Here is a 6,840-nt window from a genome sequence, read left to right as displayed (position 1 = left end):
TCTCAGGCCCCACACCTGAGGGCCATAAAAATACAACCAGGGGACATGTCCACAAACACTAATGTCCTGCTGCAGCAGAATCATCCTTTCCATATCTTCTTTTCAGTTTGAGGAGACTTTCCAGACATGCTAGAGAATTCTCCTAGTATGTTACTGAATAGAAACATCACATGCACACACCCAAAAGACTACTAAAGGAAAGATTAGCCTAGGCTAATCATAAGGAGCTCAACCAAGTTAAATGCTTAGATAACTTTGTGTAGAGTTGGGCAACAAACCCAAATCAAAACTTTGCCAAAAAGTGAGAAATGGCAGTTGCGTAGTCAGACAGCTTGTTTGTGATGAAAAGAATCTGCTCCACCATGAGCACATCCTCTTAGAAGTAATCCTCTTGCTTGTTCCCTAGCCTGCTGCCACCACTGCTGCCATTGTCACTGCTATTTTTCAGTCCCAGAACTGCCAACCATCTTGCTGCACAGCCTCCACTGCTCTCATTCCATGGCTGCCACTCCTGCTGCTGCCGCCACAGCCACTCCCACCACATGGCTCCCACTGCTGCCCAACCACCATACTGCTCCTGCTGCCACTGCTACTGTAGCAGGGCTCCTGCTGCAGCCCCTCCCACTGTGTGTCTTCTGGCACAGCAATTTCTTCCACTTTGTGCCACTGCCACTGCCACTGCCACTGCTGCTCCCAGCACCCAACAAATATGCCACCAGTTCCACCTCACCCAGATCCAGAAGTTCCTGGGTTTTACCAGGCAGGAGGATAGAGAAAAAAAGGGAGTGAGCAGAGCTCCATGCACCACGGGTAGGAACTACTTCTGCACCCCATATGACTGCCTTGACCCAGGGAAAGACACATATGGAACCACTAGTAAATGCAGAAATGCAGGATAGCCAAATAGGGAATGGGAGAAAAATACCCCACCTAGCCACCACCCACCCATTCCCCATTGGGAGAAACAAGGACCCAGAAGAAGCCTCTGTCTGCAGGAAGGAGGGAAAAAGAAACCCACCCAGGTTCACCCATTCTAGGTGAGGAGCTTCAGCATACCCCAGTGCACCTATCAGGGTCAAGGACACTAGCCAGAGTGCCAACAAGCCCACCCAGGGATATACACCTCAGCCAAGGAGTGACAGGTCACCTAAATGCTTCTCCCGAGAACAGAAGATCTCACCCACATCCTCAGTGACCCAACAAAGCCACTAACTTCACCAAGGAGCCACTGAGGCACTCCCAGAGAAGTCCAGTGTTGAATATGGTCTAAGTAATCACATGGAAAATATACTACTGCATGTACCCAGAACAAAAACTAAAGCACTCTACCCAATGGCCAATATAAAACACATCTACAAAGGGTGTCTCCTCAGAAGTCACCACAGAGAATAGAAGAAACAGCTGCTCCAGCAGGTGACCAGCCATCAATGCAGGGATACTAGAAATATTAAAAAATATGAAAATGATACAACTAAAGGAATGCAATAATTCTCAATTACCAGATCCCAAATTACAAAGGGTGTCTCCTCAGAAGTCACCACAGAGAATAGAAGAAACAGCTGCTCCAGCAGGTTACCAGCCATCAATGCAGGGATACTAGAAATATTAAAAAACATGAAAATGATACAACTAAAGGAATGCAATAATTCTCAATTACCAGATCCCAAATAGCAGGAAACTTTTAAAATATGTGAAAAGGAATTCAGAGCAACAATCTTAAGGAGATTCAATAAGATAAAAGAAGACTCAGATAAATGACATGACAAAATGATAAAAACAATCCAGGATATGAAGGAGGAAATTTACAAAGAGATGGGTGTCTTTAAAAAGAATGTAGCCAAACTGGTGTAACTGAAGGATTTATTCAACAAAATAAACACACAACTGAGAGCTTAAGCAGTAGGCTAGATCAAGAGAAGAAAATTTCTGATTTCAAAGATAGTCTTTGAAATAACCCAGGTGAACAAAAGAAAAAAAATTAAAGAAAATCTGGAAGAGATATCAGACAACATTAAGCCCATGAACATCCAAATCATCGGTGTTCCCAAAGGAAAGGAGAAAGAAAAAGGCATTGAAAACCTGTTCAACAAAATAATAGTGGAAAGCTTACCAGGTATGGAGAGAGGTATAGTCTTCCAGAACCATGGTGCTCCAAAGCCCCAAACAGATTCAACCCCAAAAAGGTCCTCTGTGAGACACATTTAGTCAGACTTTCAAAATCAAAGACAGAGAATCCTAGAAACAGCAAGAGAAAAGCATCCAGTCACCTATTAGGGAGTCCCCCTCAGATTAATAGCAGGATTCTCAGCAGAAACCTTACAAGCCAGCAGAGAACGGGATGATATATTCAAAGTACTAACAGTAAAAAACCTGCCAGCCAAGAACACTATACTCAGAAAGGTTATCCTTCATAAATAAAAAAAGAAATATTGTATTTAGCATATGAACAAAAATTGCAGGAGTTCACTACCACACGACCAGCCCTACAAGAAATATTCAAGGGAGTTCTGATCTGAAATCTAAAAAACAATAATCACCAACAAGAATTCATGAGAAAGAACAAAACACACCAGTAGAGCAGATATGCAAATGGTAAAGAGAAAGAAACAATATCTTACTACCTCAAAAAAAAAAAAACAATGAATACTGAAGGCAAACAATAAAAAGGAAAGAAAGGAACAAAAGATATTTAAAACAACTGTATGAAAATAAGTAAAATGCCAGGGGTAAGACATTACCTTTCTATAACAACCTAAATGTAAATGGATTGAATTCCCCACTGAAAAGACATAGACTGACTGAATGGATTAAAAAACTAGAACCTACAATATGCTGCCTAAAAGAAACTCACCTCACCTGTAAAGACTCACACAGACTAATAGAGAAGGGGTGGAAAAAGTTATATCATGCAAATGGAAAGCAAAAACAACCAGGAGTAGCTAGCTATTCTTATATCAAATAAAATAAACTTTAAGTCAAAAACTGTAAACTGAGACAAAGGTTTTATATAGTGATAAAGGATCTATCCAGCATGAAGATATGTTATAAGCAGATATGCACCCAACATTGGAGCACGCAGATATATAAAGCAAACGCTTTTAGACATAAAGAGAGAGACCCCCAATACAACAATACTCAAGGACCTGAACACCCCTCTCTCAACATTAGACAGCTGATCCAGGCAACAAGTCAACAGAGGAATGCAGGATTTAAACTACACTTTAGAGCAATTGGATTTGGCAGACATACAGAACATTTTTTCTAACAACTGCAGAATATACATTTTTCTTATAAGCACCGGGAACATTTTCCAGGATGGACCACATGTTAGGTCACAAATCAAGTCTCAGCAAATTTTAAAAAACAAGTCATGCCAAGTATCTTCTCAAATCACAATGGAATAAAACTAGAAATCAATAACAAGCACAATGTTGGAAAAGATACAAATTTATGGAAATAAAACAACATGTTCCAGAAGGACCTACAGGTCAAAGAAGAAATTAAACAAGAAATCAAAAAAATTCTTGAACCCTATGAAAATAAATACACATTAACTAAAACTTACGTGATATTGCAAAAGCAGTACTAAGAGGGAAGTTTATTGCAATAAATGCTTACAACAAATAAGAAGAGTTCAAATAAATATGATAATCTTACACTTCAAAGAACTAGAAAAACAAGAACAATCCAATTCCAAAATTAGTTGATGGAAAGAAATAATTAAGATCAGAGCACCCAAGATAATACAAAAAGTCAATGAAATCAAAAGGTTTCCATTGAGTAAACAGACAAAACAGACAAGCCGTGGGCCAGACTAACTAAAAAAGAAGAGAGAAGACCCAAATAACAAAAATCAGAAATGAAAAAGGAGACACTATGACCAATACCACAGAAATACAAACAATCATTAGAGACTATTATATACAACTATAATCCAAAAAATTTAAAAACTTGGAGGAAATGGATAAATTTCTGGATACATTTAAACTACCATGACTGAACCAGGAAGAAATGAAAGACCTGAACAGTTCAATAAGACCAACAAGATTGAAGAAGTAAGCAGAAGACTTCCAGCAAAGGAAAGCCCAGTACTGGATGGCTTCAGTGCTGAATTCCACCAAACCTTTAAAGAGCAATTAATAACAATCCTTTGGAAACTATTAAAAAAAATTGAAAAAGAGGCCTTTCTTCTGAACTCATTCTATGAGGCCAGCATCATTCAATAAGACCAACAAGATTGAAGAAGTAAGCAGAAGACTTCCAGCAAAGGAAAGCCCAGTACTGGATGGCTTCAGTGCTGAATTCCACCAAACCTTTAAAGAGCAATTAATAACAATCCTTTGGAAACTATTAAAAAAAATTGAAAAAGAGGCCTTTCTTCTGAACTCATTCTATGAGGCCAGCATCACTCTGATACCAAAATAAGGCAAAAAAAAAAAAAAAAAAAAAAAAAAAAAAGGAAATTAAAGAAAACTACAGGCCAATTTCCTTGATGAACATAGACACAAAAATCCTCAAAACAATATTAGAACACAGAAGACAGAAGCACATCAAAATAATTATATATCTTGATCAAGTGGGAGACATCTGGGAAAGCAAAGATGATTTATCCTGTAACAGTCAATTAATGTGATATATCAGCAAAATCAAGGACAAAAACAATATGATTATCTCAGTAGATGCAGAAAAAGCATTTGATGAATTTCAGCATTGCTTATGATAAAGGCTCATCAAATTAGACTTAGAAGGAAAATATCTCAACACAATAAAAGCCATACATGACAAGCGCACCATCAACATTAATTTGAATAGGGAAAAGTTGAAAGCTTTTCTTATAAGAACAGGAACAAGACAAGGATGCCCACTCTCAACACTCATATTTTACATGGAATTGGAAGTACTAGCCAGAGCAATCAGACAAGGAAAAGTAATAAACAGCATCTAAATTGGAAAACATGATGTCAAATTATCCCTGTTTGCAGATGACATGATCCTATATATAGAAAAACCTAAAGATTCCACCCAAAAAAACCCCTCTTAAAACTCATAAAGGAATTTAGTAAAGTTGCAGTATACAAAATCAATATGCAAAAATTAGTAGCATTTTTACGTTATAACAAAAAACTAGCAGAAAAATAAATCAAGAAAAGAAGCAAATTTACAATAGCTACAGAAATAAACAAACAAAAAAATCCTAGCAATAAATGTAACCAAGGAGGCAGGAGATCTCTGCAACAAGAACTACAAATTACTGCTGAAAAAATTGAAGAGGACACCAAAAGACGGAAAAAGATTTTAAGCCCATGGATTGGAAGAATTAACATTGTTAAAATGTCCATACTACCCAATGCAATCTACATATTCAATGGAATCTCCTTCAGAATACCAAACTTAATGTAGTACTCACATTGTATTCAGTATAATAAGTAATATAACAAGTTATAAAGTGTATGGCAGAAAATGCATGGGTTATATGAAAATTCTACACCATTTTGTAGAAGGGACTGGAGCATTTGCAAATTTCGGTATTCACGGGGAGTCCTGGAACCAGTCCTCTATGGATACAGAGGGACAACGGTACATTCACAGGGTTTCTCTTTTGTGTATTTCCTCTTGCATTGTGAATTGTGGTGGAAAGTTTTCCAACACAGTACAGTCATATTTTTTTGTTTTTAATTTTTTTCCCTGGGTGAATTTTCTCATGTCTAGTGAGCACTGACTTCTGGAAAATTTCTTTTCAACATTGATTATATTTACAGGGTATCTCTTTTGTGGGATGTTGCTGATGTGAGGTTTGACTAACTGAAGTGAGGTTTGACTTCTGTCTGAGAGATTTCCTACATTCTTTTCATTCATAATTATTCACACAGGTTTCTTACCTGTGTGGATTCTTTTCTCACCTGTGTGAATTCTCTCATGCTTGCTGAGGTCTGAGATGTAGGAAAGGGTTTGTCCACATTTATTACATTCATAGGGATTCTCACCTGTGTGAATTCTCTCATGCTTGCTGAGNTGAATTGTGGTGGAAAGTTTTCCAACACAGTACAGTCATATTTTTTTGTTTTTAATTTTTTCCCTGGGTGAATTTTCTCATGTCTAGTGAGCACTGACTTCTGGAAAATTTCTTTTCCACATTGATTATATTTACAGGGTATCTCTTTTGTGGGATGTTGCTGATGTGAGGTTTGACTAACTGAAGTGAGGTTTGACTTCTGTCTGAGAGATTTCCTACATTCTTTTCATTCATAATTATTCACACAGGTTTCTTACCTGTGTGGATTCTTTTCTCACCTGTGTGAATTCTCTCATGCTTGCTGAGGTCTGAGATGTAGGAAAGGGTTTGTCCACATTTATTACATTCATAGGGATTCTCACCTGTGTGAGTTCTCTGAACAGTGAGGTTTAAATCACTGTAGAAACATTTCCTACATTATTTCTATTCATATGGTTTCTAACCTGTATGAGTTCTCTGATGTACAAGTAAAGTCTGATTTATGGTACAAAGTGTTTCTGCATGTTTTATGTTTATGTGGTTTCTCACCTGTGTAAATTCTCTCACGATTGCTGATATCTGACTTACAGTAAAAGGTTTTACCACATTCATTACATGTATAGTGTTTTCCCTTTGTGTGAGTGCTCTGGTGCATCTTAAGGTATAACTTTGGGCTGAGGTTTTCATACATTCATTATATTTATATTGGTTCCCACCTGTGTGAGTTCTCTACTATACACTGAGATGTGATTTACATTTTAAAACTTCCCTGCATTTTTTACATTTATATGGTTTCTCACCTGTGTAAATTCTCTGATGCCTGCTGAGATGTGATTTCCAGTGAAAAG

The sequence above is a fragment of the Galeopterus variegatus genome, unplaced genomic scaffold (genome assembly GCF_000696425.1).
Source record: "Galeopterus variegatus unplaced genomic scaffold, G_variegatus-3.0.2 Scaffold8247, whole genome shotgun sequence".
NCBI lineage: Eukaryota > Metazoa > Chordata > Mammalia > Dermoptera > Cynocephalidae > Galeopterus > Galeopterus variegatus.
The sequence above is the reverse complement of the archived record's forward strand: the minus strand, read 5'-3'. Positions refer to the sequence as shown.